Here is a 10137-nt window from a genome sequence, read left to right on the forward strand (position 1 = left end):
TATTTATTTATTTATTTTTGGGAGAGTGCAAGTGGGGGAGGGGCAGAGAGAGGGAGAGAGAGGATCCAAAGTGGGAAGAGGAACAAGCCTCCTGTTCAAATTAGCAAACTTTTTTTTTCAAGATTCCTACTTATTTATTTATTTATTCTTGGGAGAGTGCAAGCGGGGGAGGGGCAGAGAGAGAGAGAGAGAGAGGATCCAAGGTGGGCTCTGTGCTGATAGCAGAGAGCCCAACGCAGGGTTTGAACTCACAAACCACAAGAACATGACCTGGGCTAAAGTCTGACTCTCAACCGACTGAGCCACCCAGGTGCCCCCAAATTAGCAAACTTTAGAATGAAATTTCTGGTCTTGCTCCTAGTGTGCTAGCTACAAAGTCCTATTTTAGGGACTGGGAGAGAGCTCCATGACTGGTCTGGTTCTCCTCTGAGATCTTCCGGATTCCCACTTGAGCTGCCCAGTGTGTTTGCTTTCCATTTACTACTTGAAACAAACAAGATTCCTATAAAGCTTTAGACTTGCTAATGTTCTTTAGTAAAGTATTCCTGTTCAAGAAGGCATTGCAATTATCTCTTAGCCGAGAGCAGTTTGCATCCTTTCCCAGCACAAGAAAGGCACACCCAACAAGCAAGACAGAGGCACTATCAGAAGCATGAAGTCCCTCCTGGGGATATGAGCTGAGATCCCTCCTCCAGCCACACCCAGGGTCCAACTGCACCTTTCAATTTTCTCTTTCTTAAAAAAGTTTTTCTTATTTTTTTTTTAAGTTTATCTGTTTTGAGAGAGAGAGCAAGCATGGGAGGGGCAGAGAAAGAGGGAGAGAGAGCATCCCCAGCAGGCTCCACACTGTCAGCGAGGAACCTGATGCGGGGCTCGAATTCAGTGAACTGTGAGATCATGACCTGAGCTGAAATTAAAGGTCAGATGCTTAACTGACTGAGCCCCCCAGGTGTGCCCTCCATTTTGTTTCTCTTATGGGGACTTGATGTTTGCTCAGGAGGGACTCGACCTACTCCTCAGCCCTACTGTGGCTCTTGATTATGCCTCTCCCCTGGCTGGGGAATCTTCCAGGGGTTGGGTTAGGGTTCCCTGTGGTTATTTTTCAGGGAACCTCACCACAGCAGCCCCATATAGTAAGGTTGGCAGCCACCTCGGAGCCCTTGGCTTTGCCCCAACCTGGAGTTAAAGGAACTTCCGGGCCCTCCTCGAATGGCCCTTCCACTCCAGGGTGAGATCAGGCAGGGAGAGCATGGGAATGTTCCAAGCCCTTCCCTGCTGGCTAACCACACCACCTCACCGTTTATTTCCTGCCAGAACTACACCATGCTGCAGGACTTCTCAGTGGGGCTGGGCATTCTCCCCTCGAAGAGAAGAACTAGCCTACCTGTGGTCGACTTGCTCCCAAGATCTGGGGCTGTTTCTAACATCCCCAGGTTTCCAACATGGAAGTGGGGAGAGTAGAAAGGCCAGGCGCCCCTCACTGGATTGCACTTCTCCCCAGGAAGACCCATGGGCAGTCCCAGCCTTGGGACCTTGCTTGTCCGAGCTGCTATCCCCGGGAGTGATATTGAGCCCTCCTCCCTGAAGGCCCTTTTCCGGCTCGCAGGTGTTTGGAGGTTCCCATGTTGTCTGTGTGTGGTTAGAGGCGGTTAGAACTTGTGTGAAAATAATCGCATTCTGAGAAAATGTCTGAAGTGTACACTTCTTCTTATCGTCCTGACCGGAACCAAAACAATGTAGCAGGAAGGTCAGAGTCTCAAAAACAATTAGCCCACGTGGGAGACTTAAGGCAATGCCAAGACCTTCCCCAAGTGTTATGGCCACAGTGGCTCTCCAATATCTCAGAACTCAGAAGTCCCTTCCTCTGGAAGCATCTCATACAGTGTTGCCACCACCAGGCCAAATCCAGGGTGTGGGGTCCGTCTTGACCACCCCCCTCCCGCAAACTCCAACACCCCCTGTTCATCAGCTTCTCCACCAGCATCCTCCCCGCCTTGTCCTGAGTGAGCTCAGACCGTTGCTGTCTGGTACTTCAGTCGGGATGGTAACCTACCTGTGTCCTTCCCTCACCATGCAGCCCCATGAATTCCGTGCCCCCCCCCCCCCATAATCTCCCAGCTCAGAATCCTGCAAAAGCGCCCCCTGGCTTTAGAACTAAAGCTCAGTAGCATATGAGTGCTTCACATTCTGGCCTCTACTTACCTCTCCAGGGCTCCTCTCCACGCAGATGCTCCCAAGAGACTAAGAATTTGGGACCCCTCCTTTAAACTGATATTCTCTGGGGGGCGAGGGGAGGAGATTATTCGATTCCTAATAAATAAGGGCTAAGCGTATGTGGGGCTTATTTGCTGCTTTCAAGGTGTTCAATCTTAAGGCAAGACCAATAATAATGCACAGATAAGTGGGGTGGAGGGCCCATACCTGGAGGAGCCCAGGCCACCACAATTGCCTTAAGTATAATGAGCTCTTCCCCACCAGAGATGTGCAAACGGACCTGAAAGCAACCAGCATTCTGCTCGTTAGATGAGGGCTGTGCTGGGACACCTTTCTGGTCCCTTTCAGTTCCTGGCTTCTGAGAGAGTTGGTGCAGAGCTGTGATCACTGGGGCTAAGTGATTTTGTGTCGCTTTGTTTTTTTGTTTTTGTTTTTGTTTTCTTTTAAGGAAGTGACTTGGCTGATGTGGGAAATAAGAACTGCTCATGCTCCCTTGTGTTCAGTGGACCCGGGTCTGCCTCTGCCTTGAGCTGGAAGGGAAAAGGCAGGGGGAGGGTGTTGCAAAGGAGCCCCACCCCTTCCCTGCCCTGTGCCCGATGCTGACTCCACAGTCCTAGCCGAGATGAGTGCCAGAAATAAACAACCAAATAAAAGTCCCTGGAATCACTGCAGTGGGGCCTGCTTCGGAGTACCAAGCTGGCTCCCGCCTCCCGAAGGGTAAAGCGAGGACACGGTAAGGGTAAACCGCATCCATTCAGCCGCCTCTGTATTCGCAGCCCTGCCACTTGGCCCCAGAACACCTTCTCGCAGCCTCCCCACCTGGATCTGGCACTCAGGTCTGGCCAGTCTCTTCTCCACCCCTAAACACACTATGCCCAGGAGCCCATCCGTCCCTCCCAGATAAGACTTGTCCACTCCAAAGCCCTCCTGGATGACCCCATCTTACAGAACCTCTTTATCCCTATCAGAATTCTTACAGCAGGTCCCACCCGTCGCTCTTTGGGGAACCACCCTGTGCTGTCTTGCCTCCCATCCAGTGTAGGCTGCCTTGAGGGTTATAGTGTCACATCTGTGGCCACACTACCAGGTCCAAATCAGGCTCAGACATTTAAGAACTGAGAGAACTAGTGAAAGTTTCCACCTCGATTTTAGCCACTGTTCCTGTGCATCATAAACAGGGGTTAATATGCCCCCACCTCACACAGGGTTGTATGAAAAATAAATCCGATGCATATAAAGTGCTTACTACAATGCCTGGTACATAGTAGGCACTCAAGCAAGAACTCTACTGATGATGGAGAGGGAGAGGGAGGGGGGAAGGAGGATGGGGAAGGGGAGAGGGGAAGGAAGAAGAATGAAGAGAAGGAGAAGGGGAAGGGGGAGGAAGAACAAGAGGAAGAAGGAAGAAGAGAAGGAGGAGGAGGGGAGCAGGAGGGGAAGAAAGAAGGAGGGGAAGACTGGATGCATGTCAGATTTGCACCCACATTTCTACTCGACTGTGGGCAAAAGTCACTGAACTTCTCTTATGTTTCTGCTCTCAATTGTCTACCAAGATCATTAGCAACATCTTTGCCACAGAGCAATTGTGACGGTGAAAGGGACAGTGCACGTGAGAGTCCTCTGTACATGCTAAAGGGAGATACAAATAACGTGATTTCCTTTTGAGTCCCCGCAAACCCTGCATGACACTGGGACAAAGCAGCAAGTCCCTAAATGTCTGCTGATTGATCTGAGCACAGATGTCTGCATAAAGCCCGCAAAGTTGCGGTCACACTAATGAGGGAGCGTGGGGCAAGCTGAGGGCAAAGTACAAGCTAACAGCACCCCTCTCCCCAGGTGGGATGTGTGATGTTCCGCGGACACTCCTGGCTGCCCAAGAACAGGGGAAAGGAAGAAAGCAGACTTGGCTGATAGAGATCACAGTCACGCAGGACAGGAGTCTCCTTCAGTTTATGGATAACTAGGTAAACTGCAAGAAAAAGGCAATCTTATCCATAACCTAATCTCCAGAAACCTATAGATTCTGTTTCCTGGAGCCCTAATATCACCCTCCTCGAGACGTAAGGGGGTTTAAGTGCTTGCCATGGGGATGGGGGAAACAGAAGCAAATGAAAAGTTAAATTCCCTTACTTCCTACAGCCCACTGACAAGTCCTGGAAACAGGCGGAGTGACCTCCCTCTAGGAACTCAGCTGCCTCGATGATGGCACTTTGCTAGAGGCACAAGGGAATCTTGGCTTAACATTATCCTGACCCCCCCAGGAACCTGTGAGTCTCAAACATATAAAAATTTCTTTGCAAACCTCCTTTATCTTTAACCCCCAAGTATATGTTGGCAATTATATGCCGAGCATATGGCCCCTTATATACATCTAAAGGGTCTCATGACTGAGGTTTTACTAAACAGTAATAAATGGTATTTTCCTAACAACAGCTAGCCCCTCAGGGTCCTGGAAACTTTGCTTCCAAAATTCCTTAGAGACTTAGGCTGTTCCTAACCCCCCTCCCGGCCTGAAGGTCTATAAGCAATCACTCTTCACAACCCCAGTGCAGGTCTTCCTGCCCACAGGTCCTGTCCCTGTGCTTTAACAAAATCACCTTTTTGCACCAAAGACGTCTTCAAGAACTCTTTCTTGGCCGTCGGCTCCGAACCCCACCATCACCCCCAAATCCCACCAATACTCATGTTAGCATTAACACTGGCATTAACAGATTAACACAAAGAGAGAAAAGACAGATCAGACCTTGGGCCTGTTCACACCTGGTCCAGGGCCACCACCTCCCTGAGCTCCCGGGAGGGCTTTTCCTTGGTCCCACCCGCACCCCCTTCCGGGCTGCCCTGTCTGCTCCGCCCACAGGCCCCGGAACTCCGGGACAGCAGCTCCAACTAACAAGCCTCGTGCTTCCTGTTGGCAACACAGAAGCGCCATAAATCTGACGAGAGATTGGGAAGGATAGACGCCTACTATTCTTTAGTTGTGTCCTTTGCGGGGGAGGAATTTTCTCTGGTTTCATTTAGAATCAGTTGGTGCAAGTGCTACGGGACTGAGCCTAGACTGAGCCCTGGGTTGAGAAGCGGTTCGCTCTGTGAGGCCAAAAGAAGGCAGGACCGGTCACGCTGGACCTCAGGTTACATTTGCCTAGTGTTTTCCTTCCCTAAATCGACCAGTAACACAGTTTCTCTCTCTCTCTCTCTCTCTCCTTCTCCCTCTCCTTCTTATAGTGAGCTAACATTCATCTGCAACACACTTCATCATCTGTATCTAAAACATCACATATTTCTTGAGCACCCACTACATGACAGTCTTCAAAGTGATAGGGGAACAGCCATGAGCATAATATATATCCTTTTCTTCATGGAGCTTCACTCCAATTGGAGAGACAGACAATAAACAGGACAAACAAGTAAAATATGTAGTGGTACCTCAGATGATAAGAAGCAGGAGAGGGGCGCCTGGGTGGCTCAGTCAGTTGAGCAGCCGACTTCGGCTCAGGTCATGATCTCGCGGTCCGTGAGTTCGAGCCCCGCGTCGGGCTCTGGGCTGATGGCTCAGAGCCTGGAGCCTGTTTCGGATTCTGTGTCTCCCTCTCTCTCTGACCCTCCTCCGTTCATGCTGTCTCTCCCTGTCTCAAAAATAAATAAACGTTAAAAAAAAAAAAATTTAAAAAAAAAGAAGCAGGAGAGTGCCAGGGAGGTCAGTGAAATGTCAATATGGCAACCAGGGAAGGCCTTTGTTATGGGTTACGTTGTTCCCCTCCAAACTCGCATGCTGAGATCCTACCTCCTAGGACCTCCAAATGTGACCTTATTCAGAGACTAGGTCTGTACAGAGGTTATCAAGTTAAAATGACATCACTGCGGTGTGGGCCACCTAGTGTAACTGGCGTCCTTATAAGAGTGGCAAATTTGGAGACCACCCAGGGTGAACGCCATGTGAACATGGAGACCGCTGCTTCGAGCCAGGGAGAGAAGGCTGGAACAGGTTCTCCCTCACAGCCCTCAGAAGGAACTGACCCTGCCAATTCCTTGATTCCAGGTTCGCAGTCTCCACAACTGTGAGACAATAAGTTTCTACTGTTTAAGCCACTCAGTTTGTGGTACTTCAATATGGCAGTCCTGGGAATATATAATATCGCCTTGCTGAGAAGACCTGAAAAAAGAGAGGGAGCCAACCATGCAAATCCCTGAGGGCAAAGCATCCCAGGCTGTGGGAACAGCGAGTGCAAAGATCCTAAAGGTACACCCGGCGTTCAAGGACCAACAGGGAACCTGGTGTGGCCGGAGTCAGTCAGCGTTGGGGGGGGGGGGGGGGGGGAAGCAGAGGAGGCCAGGGATGATGAGGCCAGAACACAGGAAGCCTGGAGGTTTCCTCTACCTCAAAGGAAAAACCACTGGAAGGTTTCAAGCAGAGAAGGACGTGGTCTGATTTGTGTTTCCACAAGATCATGCTGGCTGCTGAATTCCCAACAGAACAAAAAAATGGAGTAAAGATGGAAACCGGGAAATCAGTTAGGAAGTCCTTGCAATAATCTAAGCAAGATACTATGGTGATCTCCACTCGGTGGGGGAAGTGGGGTGATATGACGTAGAATAGTTCTAGATATTTTTGAGAAGGCAGGTACGACAATGGCATGTACTGACATACTGGATGTGGAGAGAGGGGGGAGTCAAGGTTAACCCTAGGGATTTGGGTTCAAGAAACTGGAATGATACCATCGTAATTATCTGGTATGAGAGAGCCTTAGAGGGAGCAGGTTTGAAGGAGAATATCGAGAGCTCAGCTTGAAATATCCATGAGGGAGCCGGTGGGTCTGGTTGGTACGCTAGGTACACTGCACATTCATGCCTGTCCACTTCTTGGGTCTTCGCCAAGGTCAAAGGTGGAAGCTGGGCATTGTGTAGGATGGGTATGTGCTTTGGGTTGATTTAAACTAAATAACGATCCTTTAGACCTCTGGGTCCATGCTCTAAGCATCCTGGGCACAGCCGTGTAGAATGACTGCGCAGCACTGAGCCCTTCCAAGTTCCACCCGACATACACCAGCCCGTTGGGTCAGCAGGCTACCTCATGGGGCCACCAACTGAGGCCCATGACACTCTTCCTCTAAGTACCACACCTTCACCTTTGACTTCACAGATTCGTTCATTGGCTGCCTTCTCATTCAGGCTTCCCTTCCCAGAAGAAATGCAGAAATATGAGTTACATTGTTGTCATCACGATTCTGAAGGCTGTAGTTAGCCATGGTTTTGCCACAGGCGTAAAACCCACGTTGTAATAGGCCCACAAAACAAGCTTTGTAACGTGGTCCCAGGCTTGCAACTCAAATTTTCCATTGTACCAACTTTATCTATTATAAGAAAGGACTTTATTTTATCCTCAGAACAATCCTGGGAAAAACGAATTTCTATCTACAAAGCGCTCAGCTCTTTCGATGCTTAACGAATATTGTTGAGGGAAAGGGGGCGGGGGGGGGGGGGGCTTTTGACTGGGTCATGACCAAAATGTGAGACGTTAGCGACACCTGGTGGGCATGAGGCGATTCTGTGCAGAATTTAAATCTCCGTTTAAAAAAATGCGTGTTCTTGAGGGCCCGGGTTAAATCAAACGACACAAAGGGGCCCTGTTAGAAGCCGGCGGCAGAGAGTGAAGCAGTGGCTTTACTGCTGTCCTTACTGGGCCTCGGTCCAGTGGGTTTTGTTCTCTGTTTTTACACTACAATGCAGAGCATTTTTTAGAATACAGAAATCAAAAGAACGAGAAAGGAGCCGGACTACAGAATGTTGACGCTTGAAGGGGTCAGGCAGGCACTGTAATCTGTGGTCTCCTAAGGGGGTGAGGAGGGCGAGGGCAGGGATGGGATGGCTGGGGCAAGTCCCCACTCCTGCCGGGTCCGCCACTGGCCCTCAGGAGAAAGGGAAAATCCCAAACACGGAGGATCCAGCGCTTCCCATCTGATCCCCGCTTCCTTCTCTCCTCTGTGGTCGCTGTACTGCTGCCCACCCCCACCGCGCTCCCCACCCCACCCCCACCCCATCCACCTTTTTCTCCTCCCCACCCCCATCCCGCCCTTCTCCCCACCTCACCCGCACCCCACGCTTCTCCCCTTCCCACTCCATCCATCCCCACCCACTCCCCCCCCTCCACCCCACACGTCTCCTCACCCCATCCCCACCCCAACCCCACCCCACTCCCCAAGAGACACAGGTTGGCTCCAGTCCAGCCGAGCTACACCTTTCAGGCACCCTCGCTCCCAAGCCTTTGGACTGTTCATTCAATAACCAGTGGCAGAGCAGGTACTCGGGTACTCGTGGCCTAGGAGGCGCTGTGCTAACCCTGGGGGTAGGTTGGTGAATCGGACACACCTTCCCCTCGGGGCCTGGGCTGCACCCTCCCCCCGCCCTCCCCCCATCAAGTCCCTGCTCTTCAGTTAAGTGACTCTTCCCAGGCCCCAGGTCTCAGCCCCTCCCCTGGCCAGCCTGGACTCCCCTCTGAGGGGAGCCTTCAACCCCCCAGGTATACCCCCTCCAATGAAACAGCCTGTGCGCTCCTGTGCCTCCCCTCCCCTCCTCAGAGAACAGGCTGTCTTTTACCCCTGATTTGTCAGCGTTCAGCACCAAACCAGGCTAGGGGCACGTAGGGTGTGGCTGCTGGAAGCCGGAAGTTAATTAACTGTCGCAGAGCCGGGTACAGGGGCCTCTTACTACCCAGAGGCGCTGCGGCCGCAGGGGGCCAAGCAGCAGTCTCCATCACTGGGCGAACTCTGCCTGGGGTTCACTTCAAGGCCCCGGGGGAGGATGGCATAAGCCGACCACCTGCCTGAGAGGTGAGAACCTCCTGGAGCGGGTGGTGTGCCCAGGGAGGTCCCTTTGGGCCCCTCCCAGTGTTCTGGTGTCCATCTGTTCAAGGAGCTGGTAGCAATTCCAGCATGTTCCTGAGCGCTTATTGCTCCTGGGAATCCAAGTTCCCTTTCCCAGAGCAGATTCCAGGTAAGCCAAGCCTCGCGTCTGTGCCAGCACTCACGTCTGTGCCAGTGGCACTCAGTCCAGGGACCACGTCTCATGTTCTTCCGCGAGGCTCTGGATCTCCATCCAGGGTTCAGAGGAGACCGTGGGAGACATTAAGCTGTGCTCAGAAACAGCACTCTCGCTGGTTAGGGGTGCTAGGAATCCTCGTCCTCTGCTCAACTTTCTCCTCTACGCTGTCACCCCAACAGCCCTGCCAGAGCGAATTACCTTGCTGGCTCACCATGCAGGTTGGGAATTTCCCCAACTCTCAAAATGGCTGAACAGCCATGTTTCCCAGCCTTTGACAAGCGTCTGGAACATTCCCAGGTGTGGACTCAATGGGCCACCTGTAACCCACTAGATTGAAGTATGTGGGGGGAAGGAAGGCACGAAATGCAAAGACAAAGGATTATTCCTTCCCTCTTCCAGTCTTTCCCATGAAAGAGCCTTGAGGGCAGATCCAGAAGGAAAAGAAGGAAAACATCATCAGCTTTCCATCCCTCAGGCACTTGTATTGACCCCAATGGTTGCCACTGGGCTCCTTTTGTTCTGTGCCACAGGCAGCAGTGGGGCCAGCTTCTCTGGAAAGGCCAGAGTGGAGATGCTGGGACCAGCCAACACCCTAGAGGAACCCGGTCTCCATTGTGCATTGAAATTCCCATTTGCCCGGGGCTGAGCTTCTCCCTCAGAATCAAAGAGATCCATAAATGCGGGGGACAAAGCACAAACAAGGCCTGGAAGCCAAGAGCTGCTTGTAAAAATGGAGATAAACAGACATTTCAGAGCTGTGCAGGCAGTGGGCGGGGGGCATCACCCCTTCTCTGGCTGGCACTGCCTGGCCACTTGATCTCCAAACATTGCCTCCATTTTGGAGATGCCAGGTTGGTTTGAACCCAAGACCTGATTGCTTTGGAGTGG

This window comes from Neofelis nebulosa, chromosome 4 (genome assembly GCF_028018385.1).
Source record: "Neofelis nebulosa isolate mNeoNeb1 chromosome 4, mNeoNeb1.pri, whole genome shotgun sequence".
NCBI lineage: Eukaryota > Metazoa > Chordata > Mammalia > Carnivora > Felidae > Neofelis > Neofelis nebulosa.